This window comes from Haematobia irritans, chromosome 1 (genome assembly GCF_050003625.1).
Source record: "Haematobia irritans isolate KBUSLIRL chromosome 1, ASM5000362v1, whole genome shotgun sequence".
Lineage (NCBI taxonomy): Eukaryota > Metazoa > Arthropoda > Insecta > Diptera > Muscidae > Haematobia > Haematobia irritans.
Genome location: NC_134397.1, coordinates 212,805,297 through 212,831,364, shown reverse-complemented (window position 1 = coordinate 212,831,364; position 26,068 = coordinate 212,805,297). Strand labels below are relative to the sequence as shown.

The following is a 26,068-nucleotide window of genomic DNA, read 5'->3' as shown; positions in this document are numbered from 1 at the left end:
GCCAAAATTTTATTTCTATAGAAAATTTTGCCAAAATTTTATTTCTATAGAAAATGTTGTCAAAATTTTATTTCTATAGAAAATTTTGTCAACATTTTATTTCTATAGAAAATTGTGTCAAAATTTTGTTTCTATAGAACATTTTGCCAAAATTATATTTCTATAGAAAATTTTGTCAAAATTTTATTTCGATAGAAAATTTTGCCAAAATTTTATATCTATAAAAAATTTTGTCAAAATTTTGCCAACATTTTTCTTTCTATAGAAAATTTTGCCAAAATTTTATTTCTATAGGAAATTTTGCCAAAATTTTATTTCTATAGGAAATTTTGCCAAAATTTTATTTCTAAAGAAAATAAAATTTCCGGACACAGTCACAAGAAAATCACATGGGCGCCTGATTTGCTCACTTCTTTTGAACAACTATGATACCATTTCTGATTATTGTTCGATGTTTTTTAAGGGCATTCTCAGAAGTTTCAGTGTCCTTTTTAAAAATTGATCCACTGGTTCACATCGGGAACTCACAAGCACGGTTGCCACTCGAACTAAAAATAATCAACCAAAATTTGGATAAAATTCTAAAAAAAAAAAAAAAATACAAAACAAAAAATCTTCTATAGAAAATTTTGGCATACTTTTATTTCTATAGAAAATTTTGCCAAAATTTTATTTCTATAGAAAATTTTGTCAAAAATTTTTTCTATAGAAAATTTTGCCAACATTTTATTTCTATAGAAAATTTTGGCAAAAATTTATTTCTATAGAAAATTTTGTCAAAATTGTATTTCTATAGAAAATTTTGCCAACATTTTCTTTTTCTATAGAAAACTGTGGCAAAATTTTATTTCTATAGAAAATTTTGTCAAAATTTTATTTCTATAGAAAATTTTGTCAAAATTTTATTTCTATAGAAAATTTTGTCAAAATTGTATTTCTATAGAAAATTTTGTCAAAATTGTATTTCTATAGAAAAGTTTGTCAAAATTTTATTTCTGTAGAAAATTTTGTCCACATTTTATTTCTATAGAAAATTTTGACAAAATTTTATTTTTATAGAAAATTTTTCAAAAATTTTATTTCTATAGAAAATTTTGCCAAAATTTTATTTCTATAGAAAATTTTGTCAAAAATTTATTTCTGTAGAAAATTTTGTCAAAATTTTATTTCTATAGAAAATTTTGTCAAAATTGTATTTCTATAGAAAATTTTGTCAAAATTTTATTTCTGTAGAAAATTTTGTCCACGTTCTATTTCTATAGAAAATTTTGCCAAAATTTTATTTTTATAGAAAATTTTTCAAAAATTTTATTTCTATAGAAAATTTTGCCAAAAATTTATTTCTATAGAAAATTGTGGCAAAATTTTTCTTTCTATAGAAAATTTTGTCAAAATTTTATTTCTATAGACAATTTTGCCAAAATTTTATTTCTATAGAAAATTTTGTCAACATTTTATTTCTATAGAAAATTTTGTCAAAATTTTATTTCTATAGAAAATTTTGTCAAAATTTTATTTCTATAGAAAATTTTGTCAAAATTGTATTTCTATAGAAAATTTTGTCAAAATTTTATTTCTGTAGAAAATTTTGTGCACATTTTATTTCTATAGAAAATTTTGCCAAAATTTTATTTTTATAGAAAAATTTTCAAAAATTTTATTTCTATAGAAAATTTTGCCAAAAATTTATTTCTATAGAAAATTGTGGCAAAATTTTTCTTTCTATAGAAAATTTTGTCAAAATTTTATTTCTGTAGAAAATTTTGTCAACATTTTATTTCTATAGAAAATATATTTCTATAGAAATTTTTGTCAAAATTTCATGTCTATAGAAAATTTTGCCAAAAATTTATTTCTATAGAAAATTTTGCCAAAATTTTATTTCTATAGAAAATTTTCCCAAAATTTTACATCTATAAAAAATTTTGTAAAAAATTCATTTTTATAGAAAATTTTGTCAAAATGTTGTTTTCTATAGAAGTTTTTGTCAAATTTTTATTTCTATAGAAAATTTTCCCAAAATTTTACATCTATAAAAAATTTTGTAAAAAATTCATTTTTATAGAAAATTTTGTCAAAATGTTGTTTTCTATAGAAGTTTTTGTCAAATTTTTATTTCTATAGAAAATTTTGTCATTATTTTATTTCTATAGAAAATTTTGCCAACATTTTATTTCTATAGAAAATTTTGCCAAAAATGTATTTCTATAGAAAATTTTGTCAAAATTGTATTTCTATAGAAAATTTTGTCAAAATTTTATTTCTATAGAAAATTTTGCCAAAATTTTATTTTTATAGAAAAATTTTCAAAAATTTTATTTCTATAGAAATTTTTGCCAAAAATTTATTTCTATAGAAAATTGTGGCAAAATTTTTCTTTCTATAGAAAATTTTGTCAAAATTTTATTTCTATAGAAAATTTTGTAAAAATTTTATTTCTATAGAAAATTTTGTAAAAATTTTATTTTTTATAGAAAATATATTTCTATAGAAAATTTTCCCACAATTTTACATCTATAAAAAATTTTGTAAAAATTTCATTTTTATAGAAAATTTTGTCAAAATGTTGTTTTCTATAGAAATTTTTGTCAAATTTTTATTTCTATAGAAAATTTTGTCAACATTTTATTTCTATAGAAAATTTTGTCAACATTTTATTTCTATAGAAAATTGTGCCAAAATTTTATTTCTATAGAAAATTTTGCCAAAATTTTATTTGTAAAGAAAATTTTGCCAAAATGTTATTTCTATAGCAAATTTTTGCCAAAATTTTATTTCTATTGAAAATTTTGGCAAAATTTTATTATCGAAAATTTTGCCAAAATTTTATTTCTATAGAAAATTTTGTTAAAATTCTATTTCTAAAGAAAATTTTGAAAAAATTTTATTTATAAAGAAAATTTTGCCAACATTTTATTTCTATATAAATTTTGGCAAAATGTTATTTCTATAGAAAATTTTGCCAAAATTTTGCCAAAAACTCATGGAACTATGTATAAAAGGCAAACATAATAACCATTGCACCACAGTGGGTGCTTGGGCTAGTAAAAAGGATTGTTTTAACTTCCGTTTTACCATGGTCAATTTCATTGAATTGAGCTACGAACCGATAGGCACGTACGTCAACTTTGAGAATTGCTAAAAAGTGGCACAGAAAGCGTCACATGCCGTAAAAGGTGCCACACTTATTTTAAAAAAGTGGCACACTTTTTTATCCTACCAATTATTTTATTGAAAAGCCATTTTCTAATTAATATTCAGGAGATTGAAACGGTTGTTTAACCATAGAAAAAAATCTCAGCCTACTATTAGGCCTTGACCAATTAGTGGCAAAACAAAAAATGTCCCTTGAATATTACCGCGTGTGAGTGGCATAAATATCACTAAGGTGGCAAAATGGCCACTAAAAACAATTTCCATCGATTTCATTCTCCAAAGGATTTATTTATTATTCATGGTTAAGAGGCATTTATTATTTATGAATTATATAAATAACTCTTTTTGATTTTTTTTATATTTAAACTGGGTTAATACCCGTTTCATCGAAATATATCAAACTTATTTTTTTTGGTGTTTTCCCAGATATTATTCAGCATTGTTATTTCTCCAAACTTTTAATTTAGAATAGTTTCGATTTTCCTTAGTACTCACAATTGTTGCTTCTTGTTACTGTGTTGACATATTTCACAGTTGACATTTAAAAAAAGAAAAATGGTAAACCAGCTAAAGTTAACCTTTCATGTTCATTGCTGCTGTTTGTGATGCATATTTTTGCATGCATTGATTCCACTTATACCACATTTCGACTGTTGCTCCTACTCTTTGTGATGATTCTGTTTCTGGTGTGGCTGCTGTTTGCCATTTGATTGGATTCTGCTTTTTTTGTCGTTGCGGCAAGCATCATGTGGAGGTAGAACATGATGAGGTGTGGGTAAATATTTATTCACTATTTTTTTTTTTTTTTGGTTAAAATGCCTCTTTAAATTCATGTTTTTTCTGCCGATATACTGCGAGGCAAAAAACAAAAAAAAAACGAAACTAAACGGCAAACGTTTATTTAAGTCATAATAAATTAAAGTGATAATTTGAAGAGCTTCAGCAGATTTAGACACTTGCCATTGAAGGTTATTAAAATTTCATACTAGACTGTTTAACAGTTACGGAAAGATGACTACAATTTATATAGAAAATAAAATTGTTGATGTGCACTGAAAAAAAAACATACCCAGTTCCAAAGATTTGGTCTTTACTTCAAAAAATTTGGTATTGATTCCGAGCCAAAGAAGCGGAGAATACAATTAAGGATACTTTTAAGACACAATTCTCTTTTAAAATCGGGTTTTGTGTACTTGCTTCTAGGAAGCAAATTTTAATTTTTCGCTTTTTCAGCTTTTTTTCTTCATATGCTATCAAAGTCCTTTAAAAACAAGTTAACGACGACTTTATTTTCCAAATTAAGACTCGACTTCTAGTAGAAATTATGCTGTGTTTCAAGTAAAAAACGTCTTTAAAATAAAGTGTTGAAAAACATGTCCTATATTTGAGCGATTTTTTGCTTTGTAGTCAAGATGCAAAAAGACAACAAATTTTCATTAATTTAAAGATTTTTCAATTTCATTAAATTTAAAGATTTTTTCTAAATTATTAAAGTCAAGTTGACCTTAGCCCAAACATTTTTTCTTTCATGTTATGATATCCATTTTTAAATCAAATCACTTAATTATAAGGACAATACGACTTCAGTGAAAAGTTTATCGACCTTAGGTCAAGGAAAAAAACTTTATATATGAGAAATGCGTCTTCTATGCTAAGCAAAATTTGCATTCGTATTATAAAGACATGAAATCTTTGACCTCACGACAATATTTTTTTTCAGTGTGGAAATGTTCACTAGTATTTTTCCATTTGTCGATGCCAAAATGTGCCTACTCATGAAAAAACTAAAATTAAAACGTTGAATTAATGAAACAATTAAAAAATAAAGTTAGTTAAGTAAAATCTTTGAAAATTTTTTACGTAGCCAATTAAAATATTGATTATCCAAAATAACATTTTAATTAAATCAAAAAATATTTAAAAAAAAAATGTATTTCACCTATTTTTTGTTCGGAAATAATTATTTTATTTAATTATTATATACATAATTTTTGACTCAAATCCAACTACCCAGCAAAAAAATTTGGAAGGTCTTCTCAAGGCACAACTTTAAAAGAACTTCCAAAAATGCTCTTCCAAAGATGTTCTTTATTTTAACTACACAGGAAGTTCATTTGAGTCAATTTCTTTATAACTCGCTTTTTTCATATTTTTAATGGGAAATTTATTTTTTGTTTCAAATAGGTTAAAAACAGATTATGAATTAATAAAATGGTACAAATTATATAAATTTAGCCGAAAAAAATGCTAAATCCTTCATAGAAAAATTTCGAATTTTTGAAAATATTTGTTCACAAAAGTTCCAGACAAGCGTTATAATGCATTAAAAATCATACAAATTTTTAAAAAGTATTTATTTGTCAAAATATCACAAAATTTCTCAATTCACATCCAAAACACTGAATTCGCTTCACACCTTAAGAAGTGATGTAAATTCAGTGCAGCGTCTGTTGAAATGGTGGACATCCGTCCTATGACAAGCCCATTTTAAATTCATCGCTTCTGCGTCAATTTGGCACCACTTCCGGATCCAAAACGAACATTTTCACTACTTTTTTGGCGACGCTTTTTTTGCTGGGTATAATCATAATCGGAAAATTCATTAGACGGTACGAACTCTTGCAAAATTACATGGGAATTATTCCATCTAAAGGAAAAATAATTATAGAAAATAAATAATAATACAATAAACACTTGATTGCCTCAATTAAAAAATTAATTGAGTTTTGCGACCATATTTAATTTAATTTTTAATTAAACTAATTAATAAATTAACTGCAAGTACCAACAAAATCAATTAATTTTTTAATTAAGTATATATTTTGTATTTCTAATTAATGCCATTTCGTGATTGAAGAAATTTGAATTAAAAACTTAAAAAAATTGTGTAATTCATTTTGTGAGTGTTAAAATCATTTTCGTGATTGAAGCAATTTCACATAAAAAAATTAATTGGGTCGATTAGAAAAGAAAATTGTTTTCGTATAAATTATATTATAAATCGCCCACATAAAAAAAATTATTTGATCCATTTAAAAATTAAATTTATTCATGTATAAATTCATTCAATTAAAAAATTCATTAATCCAAGTAAAAATTTAACTTATTCAATTTATTTAGGAGATTGTTTTATATTGTAACTATTTCAATTTCATGTTTAACCAATTTAATCAAGGCTTTAATCGATACATTGTTTAATGATATTTTTTCTGTGTATTTATTGCGAACTCACTGAATCATTGAAATAATTAAATTAACCCTGGAAAAAAATTTCGTTTTTAAAATTAACCTTCTTTCTATGGCTATAGCATGTCGAAGGTTATTCAAAAATATTAGTTTTAATTACAATCGAAAGTTTATTCTGCAAATACAATGAAAATATTTAATGCCATCCATTGTAATTATTAGATATTAGCCAGCAAGGTTTGCTTAATGACTCTAGGGCTAATTCTGGATAATGTTGAAAAGTTGGTTACTAAGCGACAAGGAAAATGTTAAATGGTTTTTTCCATGACACTAATCCGCTATTTCACGATAATATTTCATGATATTCGAAATGTTAAAAACATCCAATGCAACGAAAAAAAAACAAATTCTATGAAAATTAAAAAAATAATAATAATACTAGTAATAAAACAATGACAAAATAAGGATTGTATTGTTTAATTATTTAATTTTTTATGCTTTCTTTTTATTTATATTCATAGCTTTGTTTTGGAAAAAAAAACTTGTATTTATTTCATAAAATTATTATTCACATCCTTGTTGGTCCTCCTTGTTAGACAAACTACTGATTCCATTAGTATAATTGTTAGCGAAGTCAAACTTCAAATTACGAAGACCGCTCTTCAAAAATCCAGCATGTCAACAACAAGAATTAAGTAAAAACATTTTTATATGTCAAAAAGTACACCACTCCAGAACACTCACAAAAACGGTTTACTTGGATTCAAAGATTTTGACCTCCCCTGAAAATTTTGTTATTGATTCCGACCGAGCCAAAGACACGGCTCCTTTAATATAAAGGCATTTTTACGGAGTTATCCAGATTGAAATCCATTACATTTCTTGTATCCATTTTACATACAGCTCTACAGTCTTTAGGCGTATCATAGATAACTAAAAATGTGAAGTAGATTTTTTCCTAAAAATATATCACAGATTTTTAGTCTTAAATTTTATTTAAATTTCCTAAATTGAGGTATTGTCTCATGGAATTTTTTGCCAAATAGCTTTGGTCTTTTGCAGTATCTCTTTGTCTTACATATTACATCACTATCGAAGTTAATCACCCTTAATTGCTTGCTAGTTGCTGCAGGCAATTATTCTGCTACTTCATTTGATGCATAATGGGTTTCCAAATTACAGCGAAGATTTCGCGAACTCCTACAATGTTACACTCAATCGTTGAATGGCTTGTGTTCAACCCTCTGTAGGTGGTGATAAAATAAGGTCAAACGGACAAAAGAAGATCTACATAAAGTGAGTGAAACTACTTAAGACGTTTTCGAAGAGTTTGTTATGTAAACAGGGTCATTGATGTGGAACAAATCGGAATAAAGCTATTGCTGAATGGGGAAATATTGACATTCATTCAATATTTCGATAAAATTGATTACCCTTTTAATTAAAGTATAGTATTTTATGCGTATATGTTACAGTATAGTTTTTTATTCTTCATTATGCTAAAATTAACTTATGTTTTTTTGTAAAAAATAATATAAAAATTATAATTTGCCCAACTTCAAATGAGAGTTTACAAATAGTTTACAAAATGCCAGATACCAATCCCAGAAGCCTAACTAGACATATTGTCAAAATTTTATTTCTGTAGAAAAAATGTCAAAATTTTATTTCTATTGAAAATTTTTCAATTTTATTTCTATAGAAAATTTTGTCAAAATTTTATTTTCTATAGAAAATTTTGTCAAAATTTTATTTCTATAGAAATTTTGTCAAAATTTTATTTCTATAAAAAATTTTGTTAAAATTTCATTTCTATAAAAAATTTTGTCAAAATTTTATTTCTATAAAAAATTTTGTCAAAATTTTATTTCTATAGAAAATTTTGTCAAAATTTTATTTAGAAGAAAATTTGGTCAAAATTTTATTTAGAAGAAAATTATTCAAAATTTTATTTCTAGAGAAAATTCTGTCAAATTTTATTTTTATAAAAGATTTTTGAAAATTTTATTTTTGTAGAAAATTTTGTCAAAATTTTGTTTTTAACAAAATTTTTGAAAATTTTATTTTTATAGAAAAATTTGATAAAATTGTATTTGACAAAATTTTCTATAGAAATAAAATTTTGACAAAATTTTCTATACAAATAAAATTTTGTCACAATTTTATTTCTACGGAAAATATTGTCAAAAATTTATTTCTATTTCCATAGAAAATATTGTCAGAATTTTATTTCTAAAGAAAATTTTGTCAACATTTTATTTCTATAGAAAATTTTGTCAAAATTTTATTTCTATAGAAAATTTTGTCAAAATTTTATTTCTGTAGAAAAAATGTCAAAATTTTATTTCTATTGAAAATTTTTCAATTTTATTTCTATAGAAAATTTTGTCAAAATTTTATTTCTATAGAAATTTTGTCAAAATTTTATTGCTATAGAAAATTTTGTCAAAATTTTATTTCTATAAAAAATTTTGTCAAAATTTTATTTCTATAAAAATTTTGTCAAAATTCTAGTTCTATAGAAAGTTTTGTCCAAATGTTATTTCTAATTCTATAGAAAAATTTTTTCAAAATTTTATTTGTATAGAAAATTTTGTCAAAATCGTATGTCTATAGAAAATTTGGTAAAATTTTATGTCTATAGAAAATTTTGCCAAAATGTTATTTCTATTTCTATAGATAATTTTGAAAAAATTTTATTTCTATAGAAAATTTTGTCAAAATTTTTTTTCTATAGAACATTTTTTCAAAATTTTAATTCTATAGACAATTTTGTAAAAATTTTATATCTATAGAAAATGTTGTCAAAATTTTATTTCTATAGAAAATTTTTTCAAAATTTTATTTCTATAGAAAAGTTTGTCAAAATTTTAATTCCAATAGTAAATTTTGTCAAAATTGTATTTCAATAGAAAATATTGTCAAAGTGTTATTTTTAAATAAAATTTTGTCAAAATTTTATTTCTATAGAAAAGTTTGTCAAAATTTTATTTTTATTGAAAATTTTCAATAAAAATAAAATTTTGACAAAATGTCAAAATTTTATTTTTATTGAAAATTTTGACAAAATTTTATTTCTATAGAAAATTTAGTCAAAATTTTATTTTGCGTAGAAAATTTTGTCAAATTTTTATTTCTATAGAAAATTTTGTCAAAACTTTATTCCTATAGAAAATTTTGCAAAATTTTATTTCTATAGAAAATTTTGTCAAAATTTTATTTCTATAGAAAATTTTGTCAAAGTTTTATTTCTATGGAAAAGTTTGTCACAATTTTAATTCCAATAGAAAATGTTGTCACCATTTTATTTCCAACAGAAATTTTTTTTAAAATTTGATTTCTATAGAAAATGTTGTCAAAATTTTATTTCTATAAAAAATTTTGTCAAAATTTTAATTCTATAGAAAAAATGCAAGTTTCCATAGACTTTAGAGTAGATCTTGCGGGGTGAGATGATTCAATTTGGATTCATCTCTTCATTGAAACATCTCTAGAAATTTTTTTCAAAATTTTATTTCTATAGAAAATTTTTTCAAAATTTTATTTCTATACAAAATTTTGTCAAAATTTTATTTCTATAAAAAATTTTGTCAAAATTTTAGTTCTATAGAAAATATTGTCAAAATTTTATTTCTATAGAAAATTTTTTCAAAATTTTATTTCTATAGACAATTTTGTCAAAACTTTATTTCTATAGAAAATTTTGTCAAAATTTTATTTCCATAGAAAATTTTGTCAAAATTTTATTTCTATAGAAAATTTTGACAAAATATTATTTCTATAGAAAATTTTGTCAACATTTTATTTCCATAGAAAATTTTGTCAAAATTTTATTTCTATAGAAAATTTTATCAAAATTTTATTTCCTATAGAAAATTTTGTCAAAAATTTTTTTTTCAAGAGAAAATGTTGTCAAAATGTTATTTCCAACAGAAAATGTTGTCAAAATGTTATTTCCTATAGATAACTATAGAAAACTTTTTCAAAATTTTATTTCCAATAAAAATTGTTTGTCAAAATTTTATTTCCAACAGAAAATTTTGTCAAAATTTTATTTCCAACAGAAAATTTGTCAAAATTTTATTTCCTATAGAAAATTTCTGAAAATTTTATTTCCAACAGAAAACTTTATCCAAATTTTATTTCCAATAGAAAAGTTTGTCAAAATTTTATTTTTATAGAAATTTTTGTCAAAATTTTATTTTCATAGAAAATTTTGTCAAAATTTTATTTTTATAAAAATATTTACAAAAGTTCTATTTCTATTGAAAATTTTTCAAAAATTTTATTTCTAGACAAGATTTTGTTAATATTTTAATTCCAATAGAAAGTTTTGTCAAAGTTTTATTTCCAATAGAAAGTTTTGTCAAGATTGTATTCCTATAATTTGTTTTCAAAATTTTGTAAAATGTTTATTTCTATCTTAAATTTGGTCAACATTTTATTTCTATAGAAAATTTTGTCAACATTTTATTTTCATAGAAAATTTTGTATAAATTGTATTTCTATTTACCAATTACGTTTTAATTGGAGAGGAATATTTTGCAAAATCTAACAAAACATCAAGAATTCTACCAATCTAGCAAACAGTAAAGATCTACCATTTTTGGTAGATTTCTACCAACTATGGTAACCGTTTTTAGGGGTCTAAAAGAAGTCTAAACTCCAAATTTAAAGCCAATTGGTTCTTATGTTCAATAACTTAAATTATGACATAAGTTTATATAGAGACCTTGTCACAATATGAACAGGGACCACCAATCTTCACCACACATATTTATAAAAACACAAAATTTTAAAAAAATAATTCGGCTTCAAGAAATTTAAGAAGCAAATTACTGGTGTTGGTATATATTGGTGTTATTTAAAAAAATCAGGCGATATCAATAAAAAATATTAATTTCTATGCGACCAAGAATCAGTTTATGAAAGGGCATATCAAAATCATAGAAAAAAATCATGAACGGCGTGCTCATTTCAAAACGATCCGTTCATGAAAGTGAATCATCACACATGTGGTATCAAATGGAGAACAGACGGTGTCAATTTGACAACGATAAAATGACACCATGCGTTGTCAAAACAACAACCAGCGTTCATTCATCAGAAAACGCAATGATTATGAATTTATAAAAAAATAAATATAAAAAAATCCGCTAACGTGACTCGAACCTAGATAGCCTGCACTATAGGCGCTAATAGTCGCCTTAGCGCATTGCATCACCGACGGAGTTGCCATCAAAACGTCTAACGAATATTTTAAGAATTTCCATGGCCAAAGAAAAACGAAAGCCGTTCATGAAATCATGAACGCCCGAGGATGAAACCGTGAACATTCTGTTGTGATGTTTTCATGAACGATTCCGTTTTATTTTGTTACCGTCCGTTCACTATTTTGGAATGTAATTTTTTCTCTTAGCAAAGAGTTGGCAAAGAAATTTTAGATCTGTTGGCAAAACTAGACTAACCATAAAAATAAACAAAAATTAAAGTAAATATTTCGAAATGTTACAAATAGAATTTTATGGCCGACTAACCAAGTCTACCTCTCTGGAAAACATAGAATAATCTCCATTACTGGAAGATGCAGATAGATTGAAGAACTTGGTGGAATCTAATTTGCGTAAATACTTTAAAAAATAAATACTATAAATATAAATATGAAATTTTTTAAAATTGTTGGAGTAGAGTCAAATTTGTACGACTCCGACTCCAGCAAAATTTTCACACTCCGACTCCAACTCCACATTTCTGGATTTGAATATATTAACCATTGTTCGAACAATATTATATCACCTTAATACAATTACACAACTTTTTGTGGTTAGATATGAAAAAATCCCTTTTGAAAGAAAAATAAAACCCAAAAGACCAGTTAGTTTTTTTTTGCACATAAAATAATAAATATACAATAAATGTCATAATCTTCAGTCTCTACTTCTGTAGTTTATGGCGCTTCTGTTCAGTCATTCATTCAGACAATGATTTGCCGCCTCCAGTATTATATATAAAAACCTTTATTGATAGTTTTGTTTATCATTTAAATATTGTTGTTTGTTTTGTTGGTTAAATTATAAAGTGCAAAATTATTGATTTGCATTTTAAATGCTAATAACTTTACAAATAGCCCCCTCCCCCCTATCTGACAATAGGCAATAGTGATGACACAAGCTTACAGTTTTAGCCACTAATTAGGGTTTTTCATAAACTGAATTACCCTCTACATTGTTTTTGGAATAAATTGGATACTTTTGATGTTTTCTATATATGAAATTGCAATACATATCAAACAATTGAAGCAATCAAGATTGTTTTACCTCCAGGTAGATCCTAGTCAAAGATCGTCTATGTGGTCAGAGAGATTTGATATGATACTAAATGATATCTATATATATAAAATTCAATGTATGTTTGTTTATTTGTTTGTTTGTTTGTTTGTTTGTATGTACCGAGTTGGCTCCGAAACGGCTGAACCGATTTACTTGAAACTTTCAGAGATCGTAGGGGTCGCTCATGTGGTGAAAATAGGGTACCTCATTTTTTGACACCTGGTCGCGGAGGGGGACCTCCCCTTTGTCGGACTTTTTGAAAATTGGACCAAAGTTGACCGATTTGCTTGAAATTTTCATTGAAGGTTGTGTTTGGTATCTAGACAAAGATCCGCTACTTTATATTTCGATATTTGGTGGCGGAGGGGGACCTTCCCTTTGTTCAACTTTTTTAAAGTACAGTGAAAAAAACTAAAATACTCTAAATTATCTGAGATTTACAGAGAACATGCGGTGAGGTTATGGAATTAATATGGGGTACCTGATGGTTTCATATGTGGACGGGGAGGGGGACCTCCCCCTTGCCCTACTTTTGTAAACTTGGAACAAAATTATGCGATTTGCGTGAAATTTTCATTGAATGTTGGGGTTGGCATCTAGACAAAAATCCGCTACATTATTTTTCGATATTTGGTCGGGGAGGGGGCCACCCCTTTGCCCGACTTTTTTAGTACATGAAAACAAAACTAAACTCCCCCGACTGAAATTTTACGGAAAAATGAGTGAGGTTATGATATTTATATCAGGTTCCTAATTTTTTAATAAAAATAAAAGGTCATATGGAGACATTCGCTTCTCTTAAGTAACTACATACAGAGAAACAATTAAACTTTATCGAGTTACTTGCAATTTACAGAGGACTGGGGAGAGGTTACGATATTAATAGTTGATACCAGATTTTGTGATATTTGGACGGAAGAGAGGCCGCCCCTTTAGGCTTATAATTTGCTTGACATTTTCTGGGACGTTTACAAAAGATACGCTACATCACTTTTCGATATTTGGTCGGGGAGTAGGTCCTCCTCTAAAACTGCAAAAAAAAAACAAAAATTCTTAAGTTTTCTTGAAATTTACAAAGGCAGTGGAGGAAGGTTATGAACGAAGGGAAGTTTCAAGAATTTTCAGGGAAGGTTAGGGGTGCTATTCACTACGTTGTTTGTCGATATTGTATCGGGGAAAGTGACGTCCCTTTAAAACAATAAGCAAAATTTAAACATCTCTGATCTACTTGAAATTTACAGGGAACGTGGGAAGAGGTGATTCAATTTATACATGATTTTTCGATATCTGGTTGGAGAAGGGGAAAATTGAAATAAACTTTGTCGATTTACTTCGATTGAATTTATAGGGACCATTGAGTAGTTATGAAATTATGTTAATATATTGTACGTGATAGTCCGAAATCAGGTCAGAGTGGAGCGAAGGTGGGGAGAGGGTTCCCTTTTGTCCGTTTTTTTTTCTTAAATTGAAAGTGGAGGGTTGTCCGTAAATGGGAATTTTATGATTTTTGCACAGGCTTCTGCCAGACTTCTATTTAGTAAAGAACTTAAATTTACATGAAATTGGCAGAGGGTGCATCATTTTCCAAAGTTTTAGCAAATGTTAATGTGGTAAAATTGTTTACTACTTCTGCTTTTTCCGATTTATTAGATGGGAAACAGTAATTCTTTGTATGTTATTATAATATAGTGCTTAATTTTCAGATATGTTGAGGAGAGGGATACCTTTCATTGACATACCACACTTAAAATTCACAAGAAATGTAGAAGTTTGTCCAACTACTTGAATACAGAACATTTTTTAAGACGAACCATTTTACATATGCATATCCGCCGTATTTGTACCTATAAACGAAAGAGCAAGTAGTCCGATTTGTTTGAAAGAATTCAAATCTTTTCGAATTTGTTTTCAGCACGAAGAATATGGTTGACTAAGTTAACGCAAAATGTTCCTACAAATACGCTTCGGAAGGCGCAGCGAAGCGGGCCGGGTTACGCTAGTAATATATATATTTGACTATAAATGCGTAAACCTAGAGAAGTAATGAGTTGGAATTCGAGTATGACAATTAATTGATACATTGGAAAAAATACCTGCCCGGTTCACGATTATCACTCGTAACTGTCATACGATTACCAAAAATCTACCAATTTAAAAAAAGCAATTTTTATGTTTTTGATCAAATTTTTTTAGTTAGTTAGACAAAAATGTTATTTTGGAAATGTATTTTTGTATTAACTCTCCTAGTATCCACAATTTTTTGGGTGTATAAAAAACCCCTTCAATTGTACATATATGTCTCAAATTTTAAATGCCTTAACGATTTTAGCTTGCACCACCACGGAAAAGTTTCTACTTCTAAAAAATAGGAAAACTTACTAAAAATTGACTTTGAGGGTATGCTCTAACACGAAAACTACAATGTTTAAAGATATTGAATTTATAGAAATTTTTGTTAAAATTTTATTTCTATAAAAAAATGTCAAAATTTTATTTCTATAGAAAAATTTGTCAACATTTTATTTCTATAGAACATTTTTTCAAAATGTTGTTTCTATAGAAAATTTTGTCAAAATGTTATTTCTGTATAAAATTTTGCCAAAAATTTTATTTTTATTTTAAATTTTATCCAAATTTTATTTCTATAGAAAATTTTGTCAAAATTTTACTTCTATAGAAAATTTTGTCAAAATGTTATTTCTGTATAAAATTTTGTCAAAATTTTATTCATATAGAAAAAATTTTTCAAAATTTTATTTCCATTGAAAATTTTGTTTAAATTTTATTTCTATTGAAAAATTTGTTTAAATTTTATTTCTATAGAAAGTTTTGTCAAAATTTTATTTCTATAAAAATTTTTGTCAAAATTTTATTTCTATAAAAAATTTTGTCAAAATTTTATTTCTATAGAACATTTTGTCAAAATTTTATTTCTATAGAAAATTTTGTCAAAATTTTATTTCTATACAAAATTTTGTCAAAATTTTATTTCTATAGAAAATTTTGTACAAATTTTATTTCTATAGAAAATTTTGTCAAAATTTTATTTCTATAGAAAATTTTGTCAAAATTTTATTTCTATAGAAAATTTTGTCAACATTTTATTTCTATAGAAAATTTAGTCAAAATTTTATTTCTATAGAAAATTTTGTAAACATTTTATTTCTATAGAAAATTTTGTCAAAATTTTATTTTTATTAAACATTTTGTCAAAATTTTATTTCTATAGAAAATTTTTTCAAAATTTTATTTCTATAGAAAATGTTGTCAAAATTTTATTTTTATAATAAATTATGTCAACATTTTATATCTATAGAAAATTTTGTCAAAATTTTATTTTTATAGAAAATTTTGTCAAAATTTTATTTCTATAGAAAATTTTGTCAAAATTTTATTTCTATAGAAAAGTTTATCAAAATTTTATTTTTATTGAAAATTTTGTCAAAATTTTATTTTTATTAAACATTTTGTCAAAATTTTATTTTTATAGAAAATTTTGTCAAAATTTTATTTCTATAGAAAATTTTGTCAAAATTTTATTTCTATAGAAAATTTTGTCAAAATTTTATTTCTATAGAAAATTTTATCAAAATTTTATTTTTATAGAAAATTTTGTCAAAATTTTATTTCTATAGAAAATTTTGTCAAAATTTTATTTCTATAGAAAATTTTGTCAAAATTTTATTTCTATAGAAAATTTTATCAAAATTTTATTTCTATAGAAAATTTGGTCAAAATTTTATTTCTATGGAAAATTTTGTCAAAATTTTATTTCTATAGAAAATTTTGTCAAAATTTTATTTCTATAGAAAATTTTGTTTAAATTTTATTTCTATAGAAAGTTTTGTCAAAATTTTATTTCTATAAAAAATTGTGTCAACATTTTATTTCTATAGAAAATTTTGTCAAAATTTTATTTCTATAGAAAATTTTGTCAAAATTTTATTTCTATAGAAAATTGTGTCAAAATTTTATTTCTATAGAAAATTTTGTCAAAATTTTATTTCTATAGAAAATTTTGTGAAAATATTATTTCTATAGAAAATTTTGTCAAAATTTTATTTCTATAGAAAATTTTGTCAAAGATGTATTTCTATAGAAAATTTTGTCAACGTTTTATTTCTATAGAAGAAATTCCCAAAATTTTATTTCTATAGAAAATTTTGTCAAAATTTTGTCAAAATTTTATTTCTATAGAAAATTTTGTCAAAATTTTATTTCTATAGAAAATTTTGTCAAAATGTTATTTCTGTATGAAATTTTGCCAAAATTTTATTTTTATTGGAAATTTTGTCAAAATTTTATTTCTATAGAAAATTTTGTCAAAATTGTATTTCTATAGAAAATTTTGTCAAAATGTTATTTTTTATAAAATTTTGTCAAAATGTTATTTTTTATAAAATTTTGTCAAAATTTTGTTTCTATAGAAAAGTTTGTCAAAATGTTATTTTTTATAAAATTTTGTCAAAATTTTATTTCTATAGAAAAGTTTGTGAAAATTTTATTTCTATAGAAAATTTTGTCAACGTTTTATTTCTATAGAAAATTTTGTCAAAACTTTATTTCTACAGAAAAATTTTATTTCTATAGAAAATTTTTGTCAAAATATTATTTCTTAGAAAATTTTGTTAAAATTTTATTTCGTTTTGTTTTGTTATTGTTGGTTTTTTTTCTTTAATCATTGTTGTTGTTTTTAATTTCTATAAAAAATGTTGTCAAAATTTTATTTCTATAGAAAATTTTGTCAAAATTTTATTTCTATAGAAAATTTTGTCAAAATTTAATTTCTATAGACAATTTTGTCAAGATTTTATTTCTATAGAAAATTTTGTCAAAATTTTATTTCTAAAAAAAATTTTGTCAAAATTTTCTTTCTATAGCAAATATTGTCAAAATTTTATTTCTATTGAAAATTTTGTCAAAAGTTTATTTCTATTGAAAATTTTGTCAAAAGTTTATTTCTATAAGAAATTTTGTTAAAAAGTTATTTCTGTTGAACATTTTGTCAAAGTTTTATTTCTATGGATTTTGTTGTTGTTCAAAGTTTAATTGCTATAGAAATTACCTTACCATCGATAAACACTGGTGAGTGACGGAGCTTCATCGCCACAAATTGAATTAAATTCATCGATTCACTGTTTCTTAGTTAATTCACGTCGAAAGTTGTAAAAATGAACGACATGAAAAAATTGAATTTTTAACGCTTCCATATCAAAACATTCTGAGTACGTACAACCTCAAAAATGTCAATCTTTACGACACTAGGGTTGCCCAATTTCGCCAAATAAAAGGCGATCTTCGTATATAAAATGTTAAACGTAATATTCATGCTGCTCCTATTCAAGATTTTGTAATACATCAATTGAACCTTTCGACAAAATAAAATATTCTAAAATACATCTACTCAAACATTTTATACTAATTTATTAATATTATATATTTCCAAATATTTTGTCGTGCTAAGTTTTATTGCAAACTCTTATTTTTTTCATTGAATATATAACAGACTTTTATTACATATAACAGGCTTTAATTGTTGCATATCTCTGTTGTAAATAAAAAAAAAAAAAAACTGGCAAATTTTTAATGTTACGTACGAACAATAACAAATAACAATTTATTGCATAAACGGCGTTAAATGATAAATGAATGCAACATTCAAACTAATGTGGTAGGTTAGCAGCACAGGTCATTTATTATAAATGCTACCGTTTCATCGTGAAAAATTGCATTCTCATCATTATTCACTGCGATGACTACGTAGATGGTGATCAGGTAATCTATGTGGCATGTACATCATGGTGTGGTATTGCTGTGGCCTCAGCTGCACCGCGATGTATACCTCATTACCGAGTGCACTTTATATTCACTCTAAATTTATATCCCACCAGCTAGCCACTATGTCTGCTGATGTGAAACTAAAAGTGTGTTGCATGGCAAGCCAGAAATTATAATACACACTTTAAAAGTTAGACCATAATATGTATTGCTAGGGTTCCCTACTCTCAAATGGACAATAGATTTCCTAAATTTTTATTACTATCACTATAGAAACAATGAAGTTTGTTTTTTGTTGTTGTTTTTAGTTTTAATAAATTGTGGTTTATATTACATACACGAAACTGAAATTTACCACATATTGTGGTCGCAATTGGTAATACACCAATAGCTCTGATGATGAACGATAATGATGAGCTAACGGCAACACTTTCCTATAAACTCCAGTGGTCATAGACAAAAGATAAAATGTACCGTCAAGCGGGGCCACATATCAGGAAAATTGTAATCGCGAAAAGTTACACAAAACCACAGACAAAAAACTAACTAAAAAAATAATTACACTGACTAAGCATTATGACGTGAAATAGATTCTATTGTGAGTCTTTTATATAGCACAATGGGCGAATATGCTAGACCACACTGAAAAAAATATTGTCGTGAGGTCAAAGATTTCATGTCTTTAAAATACGAAGGCAAATTTTGCTTAGCATAGAAGACGCATTTCTCTAATATAAAATTTTTTTCCTTGTCCAAAAGTCGATAAACTTTTCAATGAAGTCGTATTGTCCTTATAATTAAGTGATTTGACTTGAAAAGGTGGTATCATAACATGAAAGAAAAAATGTTTGGGCTAAGGTCAACTTGACTTTAATAATTCAGAAAAATTCTTTAAATTTAATTAAATTGTCTTTAAATTTGTTGTCTTTTTTCATCTTGACTACAAAGCAAAAAATCCTTCAAATATAGGACATGTTTTTAAAACTTTATTTTAAATTTAATTCTATAGAAAATTTTGTTAAAATTTTATTTCTCATAAAATTTTGTCAAAAAAGGAAATTTTCTCAAAATTTTATTTTTATAGAAAATTTTGTCAAAATGTTACTTCTATAGAATTTTTTTTTCAATATTTTATTTCTATAGAAAATTTTTTCAAAATTTTATTTCTCTAGAAAATTTTGTCAAAATTTTATTTCTATAGAAAATTTTGTCAAAATTTTATTTCTATAGAAAATTTTGTCAAAATTTTATTTCTATAGAAAATATTGTCAAAATTTTATTACTATAGATTTGTCAAAGTTGTACTACTGGGAGCCAACGTGGTGCAATGGTTAGCATGCCCGACTTGCATACACAAGTTCGTGGGTTCGATGCCTGCTTCGACCGAACACCAAAAAGTTTTTCAGCGGTGGATTATCCCACCTCAGTAATGCTGGTGACATTTCTGAGGGTTTTAAAGCTTCTCTAAGTGGTTTCACTGCAATGTGGAACGCCGTTCGGACTCGGCTATAAAAAGGAGGTCTCTTGTCATTGAGCTTAACATGGAATCGGGCAGCACTCAGTGATAAGAGAGAAGTTCACCAATGTGGTATCACAATGGACTGAATAGTCTAAGTTAGCCTGATACATCGGGCTGCCACCTAACCTGCTATAGAAAATTTTGTCAAAATATTATTTTTATAGAAAATTTTGTCAAAATTTTATTTATATAGAAAATTTTGTAAAAATTTTATTTCTATAAAATTTTTTTTCAAAATTTTATTTATGGAAATAATTTTTTTTTCAAAATTTTATTTATGGAAATAAATTTTTTTTTCAAAATGTTGTTTCTATAGAAAATTTTGTCAAAATTTTATTTCTATCGAAAATTTTATTTCTATGGAAAATGTTGTCAACATTTTATTTTTATGGAACATTTTGTCAAAATTTTATATCTATAGCTAATATTTGCTATTTTTTTTCTATAGAAAATTTTTGTAATTTTTTTTTCTATAGCAAATGTTGTAATTTTTTTTATAGGAAATTTTCTCAAAATTTTATTTCTATAGCAAATTTTCTCAACATTTTATTTCTGTAGAAAGTTTTTTCAACATTTTATTTTAAATTTTATTTGTTGTTTTGATCTCAGCTTTAAAATCATTGCGTTGACTTAACTACAAGAGTAGCTTAACCAACAGAGGAAAAAAAATTATTTCTATAGAAAATTTTGTCAAAATTGTATTTCTACAGAAATTTTTGTCAAAATTTTATTTCTATAGAAATTGTTGTCACATTTTATTTCTATAGAAAATTTTGTCAAAATTTTAGTTCTATAGTAAGTTTTTGCAATTTTTTTTTCTATAGAAAATTTTTGTTAAAATTTTATTTCGATAGCAAATTTTGCCAATTTTTTTTGTTATAGGAAATTTTGTCAAAATTGTTTTCTATTGTAAATATTGTCAAAATTTTATTTCTATAGAAAATTTTGTCAACATTTTATTTCTGTAGAAAATTTTTTTCAACATTTCATTTCTATAGTAAATTTTGCCAAAATTTTATTTTTATAGCAAATTTAGCCAAAATTTATTTCTGTAGAAAATTTTGCCAAAATTGTATTTCTATCGAAATTGTTGTCACATTTTATTTCTAAAGAAAATTTTGTCTAAATTTTATTTTTATAGAAAATTTTTGTTAAAATTTTATTTCTATAGCAAATTTTGCCAATTTTTTTTTTTTGCTATAGGAAATTTTGTCAAAATTGTTTTCTATTGTAAATATTGTCAAAATTTTATTTCTATAGAAAAATTTGTCAACATTTTATTTCTGTAGAAAATTTTTTCAACATTTTATTTCTATAGTAAATTTTGCCAAAATTTTATTTTTATAGCAAATTTAATCAAAATTTATTTTGCCAAAATTGTATTTCTATCGAAATTGTTGTCACATTTTATTTCTAAAGAAAATTTCGTCTAAATTTTATTTTTATAGAAATTGTGTAAAAATTTTATTTCTATAGCAAATTTTGCCAATTTGTTTTTGCTACAGGAAATTTTGTCAAAATTGTTTTCTATTGTAAATTTTGTCAAAATTTTATTTCTATAGAAAATTTTGTCAACATTTAATTTCTGTAGAAAAATTTTTTAACATTTTATTTCTATAGTAAATTTTGCCAAAATTTTATTTTTATAGAAAATTTTGTCAAAATTTATTTCTGTAGAAAATTTTGCCAAAATTGTATTTCTATCGAAATTGTTGTCACATTTTATTTCTAAAGAAAATTTTGTCTAAATTTTATTTTTATAGAAATTGTGTAAAAATTTTATTTCTATAGAAAATTTTGTCAAAATTTTATTTCTACAGAAAATTTTGTCATAATTTTATTTCTATAGAAAATTTTGTCAAAATTTTATTTGTATAGGAAATTTTGTCAAAATTTTATTTCTATAGTAAATTTTGTCAACATTTAATTTCTATTTCTATAGAAAATTTTTCAAAATTTTATTTCTATAGCAAATTTTTGCAATTTTTTTTTTCTATAGAAAATTTTTGTTAAAATTTTATTTCTATAGCAAATTGTGTCAATTTTTTTGCTATAGGAAATTTTGTCAGAATTGTTTTCTATTGTAAATATTGTCAAAATTTTATTTCTATAGAAAAATTTGTCAACATTTTATTTCTGTAGAAAATTTTTCAACATTTTATTTCTATAGTAAATTTTGCCAAAATTTTATTTTTATAGCAAATTTAGTCAAAATTTGTTTCTATAGAAAATTTTGCCAAAATTGTATTTCTATAGAAATTGTAGTCACATTTTATTTCTAAAGAAAATTTTGTCTAAATTTTATTTTTATAGAAATTGTGTAAAAATTTTATTTCTATAGAAAATTTTGTAAAAATTTTATTTCTATAGAAAATTTTGTCAACATTTTATTTCCGTAGAAATTTTTTCAACATTTTATTTCTATAGTAAATTTTGCCAAAATTTTATTTTTATAGCAAATTTAGTCAAAATTTGTTTCTATAGAAAATTTTGCCAAAATTGTATTTCTATAGAAATTGTAGTCACATTTTATTTCTAAAGAAAATTTTGTCTAAATTTTATTTTTATAGAAATTGTGTAAAAAATTTATTTCTATAGAAAATTTTGTCAAAATTTTATTTCTACAGAAAATTTTGTCAAAATTTTATTTCATGGTTCATTGTTGGGTTTAATGAACTGCCTGAATTTATTCTGATAACTGGTTGATAGTTTTGCTGCAAGTAGAGGATGCTGATGAGGAATGTGGTAATTCCGAAACGTGGTCCATCCAACCATCATGCAGTCTAAAGGGCTTTGCCCAAATAAATTTGACAAACATTCTTTTCCTCTGTTGGTTAAGCTACACTTGTAGTTTAAATAGTCAATGCATGGTTTTAAGCTGAAATCGAAAAACAACAACAATGCTTAAAGAACAAAACCAACAATAACAAAACAAAACGAATGAAAATTTTATTTCTATAGAAAATTTTGTCAAAATTTTATTTCTATAGAACATTTTGTCAACATTTAATTTCTATTCTATTTACGAAACCCCAAAGGAAGTGACCATGTCGAGTAGATTCTTATTAAATTTTTAAAACTCCACACTAATTTTCTAACTTAATTTGTTGTGTTTTTAGGTTGGTCCATTTTTATGCTATGTTATGTGCTCAGTTTGGACTCCATTTATAAGTACTAATGTACTAAGAATCCCAGAGATTTAACTCCCATTGCCTCTTAATTCAACAATCCAAGCTGGGGGGTACTTTTAAAGGTGACAATTTTTGTTAAAATGTTATCAATGTATTGTATTTAAGTTTAGTGTGATTTTATGTACCTTTCTATCATTTAAAAATGTAAAATACAATATTTTGAGGAAAAATTAATTTTCAATTCGGTTAAAGTTCTAATAAAGTAAAACCAAATAAGATGGGAGTAACGACCAATTGCATCGTCTAGTACAACCAACTCCATATACGGTATTGGTTGGATTTTCCATAATTAGATTGAGTCGACCGAATTTATCGGGTATCACAACTGCCAGCAGATAGTTGCTGCAACTGCCAAAAGGAGGTTGGCAATAAATTCGGTCATCACAACCAATATGTATTATCTGTGTATAGAAAATTTTGTCAACATTTTATTTCTATAGAAAATTTGTTTCCTATTGAAAATTGAAGTACCTCTTTGTTGGAGAAGACTGTTTTGCAAAATCTATCAAAACATCATGAATTCTACCAATCTACCAAAAAGTAAAAAAATTTACCATGTTTGGTAAAATTCTACCAATTGTGGCTACTGCACCCAGAGAAATGATTGGTTGGAATTCGAGTACGACAACAAATAGATTGTGGTGACCCACAATTTTTAATTGTTTGGAATAATTTTTAGTTACTTCCCTTGTTTAATGGTTTCTGTAACCAATATAATAGTTGTGTGACTAAAAGTTGGTACACCCGACCAAATATTGGTCGTTATTTATATATTGCAGTAAGCAACTATTTCAATTTATTCCATCTTGTTGTGATAACTAATTTGTTTTGCCAATGTATCACCAAACCCAACTGAAAGTCTGTATAGCAAATAAGTTAGTTGTGTTAACAGATTTGATAGTTATAAAAAGAATTTGTTGCTATGGACTACATATATGACAACAAATAATCTTTTGTTTCATTAATTATATAAAACTTAAAAATTCAAGTTAGATTTTTTCATAATTTTTTAATTCCGGTAGCTGCATTGTAAGTTAAGCATCAAGGTAAGTAAGATAAACATCAAATTGCAACTTACTCTTCATCATTTCCCTTAATTTCTATAAAATTTCTATAGATATCATAGAAAATGTTACCAGTACTGAGGTTGGGAAAGGTAAACATATAGATTGTCTGCTTCATCAGCGGTCTCAAAATTTCAACATTCCCCTGATGCCGATATATAAGAAAAATTTCATGAGCCATGATTGAATCCCAAGTCACACTGAAAATTGATCCCATGATTGTGAGTGGTTGAACTAACTGAGCGTGGCCGAACTAACCAAATTAGTGTATGGGCGTGAGTATTGGCGGCAGTTGGGAAAATCCATGTTATTCATTTGCTATGGGACGCGTTCAACGATGATAATGTGGTACTACAACAATTGGAAATACTTGATTGTGCTTTTGAAGATTTTGAAAATCTCCACCTTAGCTATTTCATGGGATTATCTTTTACCGTTCATTAAGGACTTTTTACAAGTTCCTTTTTGGTCAATAACTAGAATATACATTATTATATAATAAAATAAAAACTAAAATGATATTTTCTTTAAATTCGCAAGTATTGGTCGTCGGACAATAATTAGTTGGTTGTATAAACGAATGCAATTTTAATGGTTCTGTTGGCTAATTAGACTGTTAATGTACCCAAAATTTAGTTCTTTAAACTACTTTATGTACTGTTGTGCCAGACAACAATTGGTTGCTTCAACAAATTTTGTCGGTTATATTCTGATAGTAGATGGGACCAAATAATTTGGTTGGCAAAAAAATTGGTTGGCACAACAAATTTGTTTTCTGTGTGTGTGCTTGCTCGACAAAAAAAAAAAAGAAAAAGAAAAACGAACATAGAGCTGTTTATATAAAAACTGTGGTCACCTTATTTACGTCAATATTCTCCCATTGTGCACAGTCAAACTCACATATAGTTAAAAAGTGCTCTTAATAATCTACCATTCAGACACGTTATGGAAACGCCAGCAACAACTTAATGTGAAAAGTAACTTTTTCGTTTTTTAAACTTGTTTTATTTGGCCATTCGAGTGGTCAGCCTATTTTAATAACAATTCTTCATATTTATGCACTTGCAAATATTTACTACATTTATTAATTTCATGTTCGTTTTAAGTGTTTTAATTAGCAAAAATTATTTCATAAGTTATGAGTATGCGAAATAGGTGTTTCATAAATCATTTCGATTTCGTTTTACCCTGTCATAAGGAAGATATTTCAATTGTTCGTGAGCAGTCATGAGGAATTGCAATTTATTTGAAATTGTGTTATATTAAAATCGTTTCCTCCCAAATAATATAAAATATACAGTGCAATGATTTAAATAAATAATATTTATAATTTTAATTGATTTAATTTTTGTTTTTCTTTACAGACATTTTTTTCGATACACCAAGGTATGTAAAACCAACTCCTTACGTACACTCACACAAAAACTATGTCAATAGTTTCTCATTCATAATCTGGTATAATTTAAAATGGTGTAATTTAAGAAAAACTAATCTTGACGTTCTACAGATGTTGACCTACATATATGTAGCGGTGAATGTGATCTATAATGCCAAGAATTGGTCCATATCCCTTAGAAAAATACAAATTTCGCTGTTCTTGAAGTCTTCATCCCTTACAAATGTATACAGCAAATTGCTTTTTGAAATTCAATTACGAAAATAATGGTCCTTTTAATTTTGTTATTTAGATAAATTAAAATATTATTATGAATTATTCTACATATTATTTTTCATATGAGCTTATTGGACATGAAGATTAAGGAATTGGTATTATTAAGTTATTGGAAACAAATGCCAGATACCAATCTATACATACCTGAGTGTATGTATGTTTCAAACCTAAGT

The 26,068-nt window shown here is 24.9% G+C and overlaps 1 protein-coding gene across 3 annotated transcripts in view; it reads left to right on the top strand.

Annotated features, from left to right (window-relative positions):
* Nucleotides 1-26,068, top strand: part of PH4alphaEFB (prolyl 4-hydroxylase subunit alpha-1) — a 173,887-nt gene that overhangs the window by 27,258 nt on the left and 120,561 nt on the right. For all 3 annotated transcript variants that reach the window (XM_075292744.1, XM_075292743.1, XM_075292742.1), the window contains one exon: nt 25,588-25,609. The gene's annotated coding sequence lies outside the window, so the exon portion shown is untranslated. The remainder of the gene's footprint in view (nt 1-25,587; nt 25,610-26,068) is intronic.